Source organism: Gallus gallus, chromosome 6 (assembly GCF_016699485.2).
Source record: "Gallus gallus isolate bGalGal1 chromosome 6, bGalGal1.mat.broiler.GRCg7b, whole genome shotgun sequence".
NCBI lineage: Eukaryota > Metazoa > Chordata > Aves > Galliformes > Phasianidae > Gallus > Gallus gallus.
Window position 1 is genome coordinate 36,052,558 of NC_052537.1, and position 14,154 is coordinate 36,066,711.

A 14,154-nucleotide genomic window follows, 5' to 3' on the forward strand; every position below is an offset into this window, starting at 1 on the left:
AGTTCAACAAGGCCAAGTGAAAAGTCGTGCACCTGGGTCAGGGCAATCCCAAGAACAGATAGAGGTTGGGTGGAGACTGGCTTGAGAGCAGCACTGAGGAGAAGGATTTGGGAGTGTCGCTTGATTAAAGATGCAACATGAGGCAGCAATGTGCTCTCACAGCCCAGAAGGCCAATGGTGTCCCTGCCTACAGCACGGGGCTGGAACTACATGATATCAAAGGCTCCTTCCAAACCAAACCATTCTATGGTTGAATGATTCTATGTGTTTAGGCTAGGTGGTCTCTGTGCTGTAGTCTCTTTCTATTTCGTTTTAATGCAATGTTTTTAATTATATTCTCTAACTGGAATATTGCATTACAGGGTTCTATAAATTAAGCCAAGAAAGCACTCGTTTATGTTTAGACTTGAGCATGTTCTAACACTTTCTTTTTTTCCCTAAGGTTGGAAGGAATCTTTTCCTGCATCTTGTGTCATGCCTCTGCTCAACGATGAGTCATTACAGAGTTGCAGTGCCAAAGGCTATCTGTCCTCCCAGGAGTTCAACCTGAAATTCCTAGCTGGAAATGTTGTCGTCTTGTGTCCTTTGTCAGTAGTACTGAAGATTTAATTGTTGCGCATCAAGAAACAAGTTCTATCTCTTGTCCCATGAGATGCACTCTTAATTATGGCAAGGTGAGTGGCTTTGTTATGGCTTAATATCCTTTTTGAAATGAAGGGCTCATTGGCAGCACCACTGCCTTTCCCTCTCACATGCTCAGAGCCCATGCACTGCAGTTTATGATTGACTGAAATGCCAGTGCTGCTTTCAGCAGCTCACTGCTAAAGTTCACAGCTCTTTGATACGTCTGTTTATTTTTTTGTCTGGAAGCCATATCTTGCCTGTCACTTTAATTCTGCCAGTGGTTTAGTTAACTAAGAAGGTTGCTTTCTTGGACAAGTCAGGCTTGACTGCCTACTAGACCTCACTCCAGCAGTGTAGGGTTTGTTTGTTTTTTTTTCTTTTTCTCCCCCCCCCCCCCCCCCCTCCCCCATCCAGTCTCTTTTCTAATAGTTTATCCTTTTAATGAGAGAAGGCTACAAGTTACTCTTTTTAAGTGAGATAAGCCCTTGTGAGCTCTATTTTATCTAACCAAGACTGGGAAATCGTTTGCCCTTATTTGTATTAAATGGATGTCCATACTTTACCGCAAGTCATTAGTTCCATAAAGAGATTGCCTTTCTATTGATAGCCTAGATGGGGGAAATCAGGAGTAAATTGCCAATAAATAGTGTACTTGTAAGCACTATTGATTCTCTCTGAGCCACAGAGAAACGGATGTACAAGTGAGATACTTTAAAAGGGAGGGGGAAAAGAAAGATAGTAATTAGAGATTGTTGAAAGCTTGTAGGGGTGCCTCCAGGTGAGATGCTTGCAATGGTTTTGTTGTTTTGGTTTTTGGGTATGGTTTTTTTTTTTGTTTGTTTTGTTTTGTATTTGTTGTTATTGTTGAAGGATATGGTTTGTAAAGGTAAGTGCTATGAATGTCGTAGTAATTCTTTTGGCCGCCCTCAGAAATCCTGGTGTCAATTGTTGCGTTGATTTTACAGTTTTCTAACATTTCCTGTAAATCATAGTTTTTGAGTGGCAGGGGTAGTGTCCAAAGCTGCCATGTGAAAGGAATAGGAAGTATAATTTCCACAGAAAGTGAACATTTGGTGGGATTCAAATTTCTTTTTCCCCATTTGGGTTTTGAAAGTCTGAAAATGACTTTTCTGAGCTGTTCAGGGAATGTGTTCATGTACTGTAGTGGCTATTTTGCTGTCCTAGGCATTAAGAGCCAATTCTGGAGCAGAAAAGTCTGAGCTGGTATGAAGAGGATAAGAGTGTTTATAAGCTGGAGGACATCAGAATTCTTCCGAGGGGAGCTGAAAGAATAGTAGATCAGTAACGTCTATAGATATTAAAGTCAAAATAATACTGATTTTTCAGAAAGCTGGGTGAATGAAGAAACATACAAGAAAGCAATCGTCATCTTTGTCATTAAATTATAGAGATGTATTTTAAGGTTGGACTATTTGGTGGGTAAGGAGTTGGCTGGATGGTTTCATCCAGAGAGTTGTAGTCAGTGGCTCAGTGTCCAGCTGGGCACCTTCAACAAGTTTGCAGCTGACATCGAGCTGAGTGGTGCAGATGATGTGCCACCTGAAGGACTGGGACAGGCTTGAGAGATGGGCCCTCATGGCAGTGGACTGTAGTGGACTTGGTAGTTATGTGGATGATATGTTGATGATTTTAAGATCTTTTCCAATCTAAATGATTTTGTGATTTTTCTGGGCTGTCTTTGTAGAAAAGACAACAGAACAAAACTGATCTGAGAAGAGGGCAAAGCTATGCTATGGTAGTATTCTCTGCTGGAACCATATTCAGTGACGCAACTCCCAACATCTTCAGTGCATAAATTCAGTGATATAAGATGAAGGCCATCGCCTTAAGAGTATTCTGATAGCAAAACAGTGCTTGTAATATTGCAGAATCTCTGGAAAGCCTCTTAACTGTGATTAATTAAGGAGTTCTCCTGATATGCTGATCTTCATCACATTTTCTTTGAGACATCAAACAATGATAAATGTTGGACATACAGCAGATAGTCATACTATATACAATACTGGAATAATCTTGAATGTCTAGAAGCAGAACAGCTAAATAAAATTTGTTTTATGTGGGTAGACTTAGTAACAAAAATAAAGTACTGGACAGATACACAGTGTAGATTTCCTTTGTCTTCAGGACACAGATTACTTCGAACTAGATTTCTTCCCCGAAGGTGGAAATGCAGTTCATCACTGAAGACTGAACACCAGGGATGTATTTTTGACAGTGAAAGCCTTTGGAAAGTGCAGTGGAATTGCTAGATCACAGCTTGACCCAATGGTTGAGCACCATGTGGCTAACCCAGGGAGCTCCAGGGGCAAGCAATGCACCTGAGTGAGCGGAAGGAGTGGAGGCTATATCTACCTCTCTTTTCTGTTATTTAAGGGTTAGAAACTGAGGGAGCCATCTCTCTCTGAGATCATGCTTCTTTGGAGCTATTGCCAGTTATTGGAAGGAGTGAGTCAATTCTTTTGTCATTCTGTTCTATAGCACCTTTATCCTGGGAAAAGGCTCTGTCATTGCCTTTGTTGCCCCACATTTTGGCAAGTCAGGTAGCCAAATACCTTTAAAGGTATTTAATGGTATTCCATTATAAGCTTCCTAAAATATTTAGTATGGCATTTCTAAGTAATATATGGGGGGTGGTTTGGATAGGGAGGGGCTACTCCTTTGAATGAAATTTTGCTAGGGCACGTCCCAGGATTCTTAAGATCCCTGTATCATGGGTTTACTTCTATAATTAAAAAATGGGCTCCTTGCAGGATGGAGGAAATATCAGTGAGTCCCTGCCTGCCTGGCCCAGTATTTCCATGCCCTTAGCAAAGGTATACTGACTACTAGAAAATGACAATTGGCCACATCTATCATGGCATGGCGGCTGTTGATGGCTTTAAATTGGTTGAACAAGTCTGAAGAGGCTCTGGCTGATGAAAATTAGGAGCAGAAATCCCTTGAGACTACAGCCTCCAGAGTGGACCAGAGGTCCTGTGTTGAACTAACACTTCATTAGTCCTGAAAGAATATTCATCAGGTTATGGCACTAGTGGATGCCAGAGCAGAAACACCAATTATATATGGTGACCCAAAACAATTTTCAGGCACTAAGTCGATGAGAAGGGGGTTTGAGGGACAGATGATCCTTATAACCCAAACATGATTAAAACTAGGGGTTGGACGTCTCCCCCATGTGGCCAGTCAGGAAGTCAGATGCTATGTGATGAATGGCAGTAGACTACAAGAACTAAATGAAGTCACACCACCAATCCATGCAGCCGTACCCAGTATCACCTCGCTCATAGGTACGTTAAGTAGAGAAATAGAAACATATCACTGTGTTCTGGATTTGGCAAATGTATTTTTCACTGTTCCAATTGCTACGAAATCCCAAGACCAGTTTACATTCATAGGGCAGATAGTGGACTTTTCAAGTCCTGCCTCGGGGGTACATGCATTCGCCTACATCATAATCTGGTGGCATGTGACCTGGCAAATTGAAACAAACAGTCTACTGTCAAAATGTACCACTACACTGATGATTAACATCTGATGATTAACAGATTAACATCTGACTCAATGGAGGCATTAGAGGAGTCAGTAACTTCACTAACTGCCTATTTACAGGTGAAAGGATAGGCTATAAACCCATGGAAAGTACAAGGGCCAGAGCTATCAGTTAAATTCCTGGGTGTTGTCCAGCGTGATGATAGGTAAGGTCCAAGCATTCCTAGTTACCACAACATCAAAGCGATCGCAGGAGTTTTTGGGTATATTAGGATATTGGTGATCCCTCATACCGTACTTAGTTCACCTGTTAAAACCTCTGTATCAGCTACCAAAAAAAAGGCCAGGTGTGGGATTGGGGTAGAACAGAACAAGAAGCCTTCCAGCAGGCAAAAATAGCTGTTAAACAGGCCCAGGCGCTAGGCATATTCCATCCAATCCCTCCAACCAAAGTAGATGTGCATGTAACTCAAGAAGGGTTCCACTGGGGCTTGGGGCAGTGCCAGAGTTCCACTGGAACACTATTTGGGTTTTGGCTGCCGATTTGGTGTGGAGCAGAAGAAAGGTACAGTATGGCTGAGAAGCAATACCTATTCTGCTCTGCAAGTGGTGAAACCAATAACACAGACTACAGAGATTATTGTTAAAACAACTTTGCCAGTTCAGGGGTGGGTAAAAGATCTAACCCACGTTCCTAAGGTGGGGGTGGCCCAATCACAAATAGTGGTGCGCTGGGTCACGTGCCCTTATAATCCAACAGGGGCAGGCCTAATAGAAAGATACAGTGGGATCCTGAAGGCCGCTCTGAATGCAGATTCACAGTCCTTTCAGGGGTGGACCAAGAGAGTCCATGAAACCCTGTGGAACTTACATGAGAGACCAAGGGATGGCAGACCCAGTGCTTTTTGAATGTTGCAGACAACTTGGGCCTCACCGCTAAGGATACAAATTACAGGCAAGGACACCTCACCCAAGCCACAAATTGGCACCATGAATAATCTTCTGCTCCCTGCCCCTGATGACCTAGAGCCCAGAAAACACAAGGTAAAATGGCCTTCGAAGGTACAAGTGGGACCAAAATAGTGTGGTGTACTTGCACCTTGGGGGAGATTATTAGAGGTTGGGGGATCAGTAAGCCCTCCAGTAGTTCATATGTGGCCAATGGAGATAGTAGTTGGCACTCCCATTTTCACTGCAAAAGGGGCATTAATCATGTCCATTCCCCCCCCCCCCCCCCCCCCCTTCTTTAGCACTTGATACGGCAATCCATGTCCCAATACAAGCAGAGCTGTTGACTCAAGACCGAAACACAGCCTGTATCCTACTATGGTGGGCAGACCTACTCCTCCTTGTGCCTATTAAACATCTGTACTACTCCTCCTGAGGTGGTTAAGTTCACAGGACCACCGGTAGGAGCAATACTGTTCCAGCATGCTCCAGTTGTCTATGGGGAAACATTGTGACACCCAGTGGTAGACAGCTGAACAACTGGGAAATGGTGAGTGTGAATCTGAAGTGCTACCGGTCCTTGAAGAAAATACGCCTTCAGAAGGCACATCAAGTAGTGGCCCAGCAGAACCTCAAAAAAGACTGTTAGTAATTGCCTTTAGTGCCTTAACATCCTGTATCACATTGGGTATTGTACATGCGTCACAATGTACATTGGATTTTTGGGTCACCAAAACAGCAGGAGCTCACACTACCTACCTGCTCAATGGTTTGTTCATGCTATGAAGGGGTGGAGTGCAGTGGAACTGCCAAGTCACAGCCTGAACTAACTGTTGATCACCAGGTGTGGTTAACCCAGGGAGATCAGGTGCAAGCAATGTACCTGAGTGACTGGAAGGGGGGGAGGATAGAGCTGTCCCTCCTCTCTGATTTAAGGGTTAGAAGCTAAGGGTGCTGCATCTCTTGAGATCACACTCCCTTTGAGCTGTTGGTAGTCATTGGAAGACTTGAGTCAATTTGTCTTTTGTTATTCTGTTCTGTAGTGCCTGTATCCCAGGAAAAGGCTCTGTCATTGCCTTTGTTTACCCCACAGTAAGCTTATATGAAAACAATAGCAAGAATTCAGTAAGTTTCAAGACATGACAAATCTATTATGTGCTGCTGTATTTTCACCTTTTTTTCTATTAAGCTATATGTTTTTAAGAGATGGTACTGTCTGTTTTTTGTTAATTACATCTCTTGTCTTTTGTTCTGAAAAGCTCTTATTGAATTCATTACCTTTTCTTGCTTTTTTCCTTTCTAGATCTTTACTTGCAGCAATCTTTGTTCCCGTGAATGGTGGTGGTGTTTTGGTTTTCTTTGGGATATCTGTTGGACTTCTTTCCAGACAATTAAAAATGAATAAAGAATACTTTTTAAAAATCAAAAGTTGGCAAAGCACTGAACAAGAGTCTTCCCTGGAAACAATGATATTTATTCTTTGCTTTCCCTTTCTTTGCAGCTTTCTTCCATATTCATTCAGTTTTCTGAAAACTGGTATTATTTATAGAGCTAGCTCTCTAGAAAAGACAGTAGGACAGAACTGAATTTACACCACCTGAGGGCACTATAATACTATTTCACTTTGTTATACAGAAAAACTCAAAGGGGTAGAGTTTTAAGCCATCCCTGTTCTTCTGCCTCTTTGGATTACTATCAAATTTCAAAATAAGTGTGATACTGAAGTAAATGAAAATCATTTCAAAGAGTAGTTGTAGTCAGGCCTCCTGGAAACTGGGACATTTTTCTCTCATTCACCAATATTGTTCATTGTGCTTCCTGGGGGAAGAATGTAATTTTAAATGCAGTGCTGTTTTCAATGAGCTGTTACCTGCGTAGCAGTGATTGCAGAGTGCTTGGTTGTGCTGCAGGTCTAGACCCATTTGCTACTTCTTGCCTGTATTCAAAAAAAGTGCAGAGCTGATGTAAATGCATCAAATGATGCATTCTTGTGTGTATATTGCTTTACTAGTGTTTGATAGCGAGAAACAGGAGGAGTAAACTGCTCCCCTATGTGGACACTATTTTGCTTACTTGCTCAGTCTTGCTAGGCTTACCTTCTGTCTCTTCCTACGCAATTTTCTCTTTATCTTCTCTTTATCTTTGAGTCATAGAATCATAGAATTACTTAGGTTGGAAAGGACCTCAAAGATCATCAAGTCCAACTGCAGCCTAACCATAGTACCCTAACTCTAACAACCCTCTGCTAAATCATATCTCTGAGCACCACATCCAAACAGCTCTTAAACACATCCAGGGACGGTGACTCAACCACCTCCCTGGGGAGGCTATTCCAGTGTTTAACCACCCTTTCTGTAAAGAAGTCCTCTCTAGTCATCTGATATCTATCGCCTTCCTGTTATTTTCCCTGCTCTAGTGCTTGGTGCAAGTTATCAAACACAGTTCAAATTAGAAGGGCAAGCATTTCTATGCCAGAAGGCAGATGGGTTTCCAGACTGAGTGATTGGTCATTGTGCTCCTCTCCTTCAGTAAGATTGTGACAGAACTCCTCTAGTGCATATCCTCTTGAAAGTACACATCAGTGCCTTTTTGCTCAGTTTGTACCAGACAAAACAATTAAATCTTCATGTCAGAAATCTTGTAGTACTTGTAATTTTGTTAGAATAACCAAATGTGCTTTCATTAGGGGGAAAAAAATACTAAGCTGATTTGCTAAACTAATGTGGGAGGCTCCCATAGCTCTAAAATGAGGGAAGAGGCCATCAAAACTGTCTTCAGCCAAACTGGCTTTCTAAAGCATTCATGCACTTCCATGGTAGAAATTACTGGATTGATTTTTGTGCATTCAAATTGTGTTGCCACTCCAAGTGTTTAAGAATAAGTTGTCAATGCAAGTGTTCAAAGGGCTTGTGACAAGCAGTTAGCACAGTCCTGAGTCATGAGCACTCGCTACTTTTTTAAACAGTTGTTTTAATGGTCCATGAGTATGTTCAGAAATAATTCTGTAGGTAACATTCTTCATTGAACCAACTGGTTGTATCTGAATAATGCTCTAATTCATGTATGCTATTTGGATTGACAAAGAAATGCCAATTTTTTATTCTTACATATTTGAATCTATAGGTGAACAAGCTCAGCTAATTTTCCCATGACGGGATTTCTTGGTAGTTCTATAGTGTACTCAGCAGTACGTGGTGTAGACCACTACAGTGCAGTCAGCAGGAGTAGAGAGGTGATTGTCCCTCTGTACTTGACACTGTTGAGGCTGTACCTTGAGTGCTGTGCTCAGTTCTGGGCCCCTCGCTACAAGAAAGTCACTGAGGTGATGGAGCGTGTCCAGAGAAGCTCAATGAAGCTGTGCGGGGTCTGGAGCACAGGGCTTATGGGGAGCAGCTGAGGAAACTGGGATTGCTCAGTCCAGAGAGGAGGAAGCTCAGGAAGACCTCATTGCCCTTTACAGCTCCCTGAAAGGAGCTTGTGGCATGGTGGGGGTTGGCCTCTGCTCCCACGTAACAGCAATAGAATGACAGGTGACAGCCTCGCTCTGTGCCAGGGGAGGTTCAGATTAGATGTCTGGAAAAATTTCTTCTCCAAAGAGTGATCAGGTGCTGGCACAGCTGCCCAGGGAGGTGGTGGGGTCACCGTTCCTGGGGATGTTCAAGAATAGCAGAGATGTAGCACTGAGGGACGTGGTCATTGGGTGTGGTGGGGATGGGTTGGGGTTGGACTTGGACTTGGTGATCTTAGAGATCTTTTACAGCTGTAATGATTCAATGATCCTATGAAGATATCCATGCTATCTAGAAATTTGTGCGTTCCATTTCAGGGACATGAGTTGAGACTTACACATAAGAATGCCCACTGCATAAGGCTTGCTAGTGCTTCAATAGCTTTAGTAGTAGTAATATTTTAATTAGCTTTGAGTTTCTGTTACTTTAGTTCTTTACTTTGCCTCAGTGTAATTGGAAATTAGATTACATTATCAGTTATGCAGTTAAATCTATTTAAAGAAAATTAAACTATAAACCCCAAATACACTTACAGGTAAAAATACTGTAGAAAACACGGAGAGAATATAATCACAAAAACAAGGCAGGAGACTAAGATTTAAGTCCTCCTAAGAGGAAGACGATAGGCAGAGATGTACTTTCATGCTTACTAATAACAATACCTCAGCTTTTATCCCGATGTTTGTTGACATAGTGACAGATATGAGTACAAATGAAAGATCCAAATTATTTCACAAAGCTGTGGAGAACGGTAGCTGAGAATAGGGAACATGAAGGTAAAGATGCAGCAGTATAAGAGTCCCGTATTCTTCCATCTTAGTTCTCAGCTCCAAAAAAAAAAAAAAGCTTTGAAGAAAAAAAGAACGTATTCCATAGGAAGACTGTTGGATGAAATGAATGTTAGTGCAACTTTTTTTAGTACGTTTATTGATACGTGATTTGAGCCAGCACTTGTCCTGTGATGTCTTGTCAGCATGGAACGTTATGCTCTAATTGTGCATTCTAACTTAGGGTCAGCACTGAAGTAGTCTGAAAGTTGAATTCAGCAATCCCTGTGAGTCCTTTCCCACTGGAAAATTTTCTATTTTTAAAACAGCCTTTTTAACAGTACTCTCTATATGTAAAATCACAAGGCTTAAATTTACTTAGATACAATCTAGTTTGCACTTTCTACCCTGTTAAGTGACCAATACCTTTTTTTAACCTTGCTGGCACTAACTTTTCACTTGACGTTCAATTTGTCAAATGAATGATGACAGTAATCCTTTCTTTTGTACCATTTTCTTCAACTTTCTAAGTCATGCTTTTTTTTTTTTCCTGAGGTTAATCCCCTACCACTTCTTTGCTTTGTGTTCTATAAAGATGGAAGATTAGATTTATTTCTGCTTATTAGAATATTTCTGAACAATTTTACATTCAATTAAGTTCAGATAAGCTGAACTGCAAGTACTACATGCATCTTGTAAGTTCTTATGTAGGACATAAGGTCTATTTAACTGTTGATGGTATAGAAAAAATCTTTGTGCTCGAGTTTGCAAGAAACAAAGTGCTGGCTAACAAAATCTGTCATTAAAACAAATGTTAAGTCTAAGGCTCAGTAGTTATAAGAAGGTATGGAAAGAGTTCAAAAGGACTTTCAAAGGGAGAAAATCAGGGTGACAAATCGGAGGAAGGCAAAGATCATGCATTCTTAAGGAAAAAAAGCCTGCTTTACCCACACTTGAAATACATGAAATTATATCCTAACTTAGCCATAGAGCAGTATAGAGATGAAGGTGACAGTTAACTGCTACTTAGTGCATGCTTAAATTGTATGGAAAATGAAATGTCTTACTAGGTGTATGCTTACCCACTATCATGTAGGAGGAACTTCTCTACAAGCATGCTAGTGTATGCAGGCCACTTCCAAACTAGAAGTCATAAAATGTTTGTGCTAAATCAGATTAGTGTAATCTACTTACAAGTCACGCATCAAGTTGCATAACGTGGGGAGCTTCTTTGTGAGTTAAGCTTACATTGTGTTGGATCTCAGTCATGCCCTGTCCTTAGTGGACATTTATCTGTGTTCATGGCAGCTTCTGCTTTTTGTATCTCCTCATGATCCTACATGAAAATGATACGGTGGGATACAATACTTATGGAAGAATCAAGATAAGACAGTGCTTTGTCACATTGCCTTTTGCTATGGCAAGTTCACAGTTAGCTCATCCTGCATCCCTGCATAAGAAAGCCTCATCTGTCAATACACCCATTGCTTTTCTTCCCAAAGCAACCATTAAAACAGGTGTGATGGGATCTCATGCTTAGAGTGTGCCAGACAATTTGTTTCGATTTAGAAATAATCCAGGTCTTTCTGCAAGCTTTTTACATGCATTCTGAAGCTCTGCACAACTTCTGCTATTTTGGATCTGAAAGACTGCTTAGCAAACCTCAATCCACTATTTAATATATGTAAAAATCTATCATCAACATCTAAAGGTAAAAGGCAAGGCCACCCTTAGTCTCATGGATTGAGTAGGAATTTTGATTGTATTTTGATGCAGTATCTAAATGAGAGGCAAAATAGCAAACGGGTTAAGGTTCTTCTAGACTGAAAACTGATCTCTGTGAGGAATTTGTGTATTTTCAATATATAATAGAATTGTATTCTAGTAGAGTCTACATCAAACTTGCATACTGATTTGCATCTAAAGAAAAACAGGAAGACTATGAAGGTATGTAAATAATGAATTATGGCCAAAAAAAAAAAGTACAACATTGACAAGTAAGACTTAGTAGATAAGTGCTAGCTAGCCAGTGTTAACTGTAAGTAATCCTAATATCAAGATATGCATCAATATTTACTTGTGCTTGTGTTCAAGTTGGTAGGCCTGGAAGTGCTGGCAAAAACGTGTAAATCTTGCCCCACCTTGGGAATATTCATAAAGGGAATGCGAATGCACAATGTTGTCTAGAGGAAAAATTAATTTTAAAATCAACAGTGAAGGTTATAAACAACTTTTGTTCCATACCCTTCCTGCTCAAAATTAATGAGCTTTGTTTTCATAGAATCACTGAATAGTTAATGTTGGAAGGGACTTCCAAAGATCATCTGGTCCAACCTCCTGCTCAAGCAGGGTCACCTAGAGCAGGGGACCCAGAATACTGAGCTTGCAACCTCAAGCTTCCATTTGTGAGGGGCAATGACACACAGCTGTGATTCTGAAAATTTTTACAACAAGTGGAATATTTGGTAAACAATCTGTCTTCATGTTGCAGAGTTTAATGTTCCAGGGTATTTTTGGAGATGTATGTGCAAGATGACAATTTGTTAGAACTAAACTATAACAGCATTGTTCAGTACTTTTTAATGGAAATATAAACACACAGCATTCAAGAACCAGAAGATAGATATTTGTGTAGCTTTATCTGGCTTGCAAGATCTGTTTGCAGCAGTATGCGTAACATGTAATGTTCCAGAAATAATCAGATAAAACCAGACAAGCAGAACACCTCCTCTCACATGGTTGGCTTCCCCTCTGATAATCCTATCATAAATACTTTAAGAAGTCTGTAATGAATTCACCATGAAAAGGATATTTTTCTAATAATGCAGGGGCTGTACTCGGGTGGACACGGGACTCCAATGAGTTCCCAAGTCAAACTCCTGCTGAAGATGTAACAAACAGAAACTACAGCACCTTCAGAGACCCCATAAGCATTCCTTTTGTACAGACCACAGTGATTTCCATCCTGCTGCCTCATGGACTTGAGAGATGGAGTTTTATGTTTTTTCTTATCCTCAGTTTTGCAATTAGTGACACAGGAAAGTAATGACTAAATCTAAGGCATACACTGAGTAGACTGCAAGAGATAAAGTTGCTCGTGGAAAGAAGGCAGTGGATGTAATCTGGATGTAATATCTGGATTTTAGCAAGGCATTTGATACCATTTCTCACAGCATCCTTCTGGTTAAATAGTCCAACCAGGATATGCAGGTTCGTGCTACCCTGGGTGACAAACTGGCTCAACAGCAGAACTTACAGGCTGTAGTAAGTGGGGCTGTATCTGGCTAGTGGCCGGTCAGTAATGGTATCCCTCAGGGCTCAATTCTATGTTTTTATCATCATCCCAGGGGGGTTGAATGTGTCTGTATCAAGTTTGCTGATAATTCTAAAACAGGAAGTGTTGGGAGTATTGGGCGATCCTCGATGTCACAAAGTTCACCCCAGATAAATGCTGAGTTCTGTGCCTGGGACAGAGTAATGCTGGGCACCAGGACGTACTGAGAGCTGAGTGGCTGGAGAAGAGCCCTTCAGGAAGGGAGATGATGGTGCTGGTGACAGCTGGCTCAGTGTCCCTTGGCAGTAAGAGGGCAAACTGCATTTTGGTACACATTAAGGTGTCCCAAAGGTGCAGCACAAAAGGGTGAGAGTGGGTATCCACAAAAATGTCCTTACCGTGAGTGTGGTCAAACAGTGGAACAGATTTCCTAGGGAGGTTGTTGGTGCTGCGTGCTCATGTTCAAGGGATGTTTGGACAATACCTGCTTTAGCTTTTGGGTTGCCTTGAAGAGGTCAGCACTGGGACTTGATGATTTTTGAAGGTCCCTGCCAACTGAACTACTTTAGCCATTGTTCCCTAGCAGCTGTCCACATGTTGTTTGTTACTACAAGTATACATGAAATGCACTGCACTTCTTTCAAAGGCATGAGTCAGAGGTGTAGTTATCTGAAAGGTGGGTTTCATGAGACTCATGTTAACTGGCAGACAAATCATGAATATGGTTTAAACAGACCTGTGTCCTTTTGTGCACGTATGCAGCATCAGTTGTGTCACTGAAGTAAGGAGGCCTCCGGGCTGTAATCAGCATAACCAACTGACAAAGTGTTTGCAGGATCCAACCAGTGGATTCTGTTTCGGAAGAGGACTTCTAGTGAATTTAAGATGAACTATGACTCAGATAGTTGTACTTAACAATTCAAAAGGGTAGATCTGGAACAGATGCAGAATCAGAATGTCAAAGGAAGGAGGCAGAAGAATGAATGGTGTTCACTAGGAGGTTTTGCTCTGGTCTGGGATGCTTATCTTTTCACAATGAACACCTAACTCCTTTACATTTTTCCAAAACCGGTATTAATGATGGTGTCCTTATGCCATGTGATAGTCTTTCTCAAAAAAAAAAAAAAAAAAAAAAAAGTTTGGAGGTTGTCTCATTTTACATAAGGCAGCATACATGGACTAGAATTTTCCAGAGCTCTTGGTTCCCTCTGGGCTAGCTACGTTTTTTGGTTTTATATTTTCTAAGTACATACACTGCAAATAGCACCAGTGAGCTCCATTTAAGCACCTCAGCACTGCTGTGCAGTGAGCAGTGGTCCGGAATACTTCCTGCACTGTGTATGCTGAGTCTGTGGAATCTCAATAGAGATGTGAATATTGTTGGTGACGGTAATCTTCATGTGTTTTTTTCAAGTTGTGGTTATTAACCACTTGCATTCTATAAGCCATAGAGAAAGAGAGATCTATGTCCAAATATGCATCACACAACTACAAACAGTGTGAAGGCTGGGGGCTGGATTGC

The 14,154-nt window shown here is 41.2% G+C and overlaps 1 protein-coding gene across 1 annotated transcript in view; it reads left to right on the forward strand.

Annotated features, from left to right (window-relative positions):
• OPNVA (vertebrate ancient opsin) overlaps positions 1-14,154 on the forward strand; it is a 37,792-nt gene that overhangs the window by 3,421 nt on the left and 20,217 nt on the right. Inside the window, exon 2 of the mRNA XM_046942968.1 lies at positions 443-674. The gene's annotated coding sequence lies outside the window, so the exon portion shown is untranslated. The remainder of the gene's footprint in view (positions 1-442; positions 675-14,154) is intronic.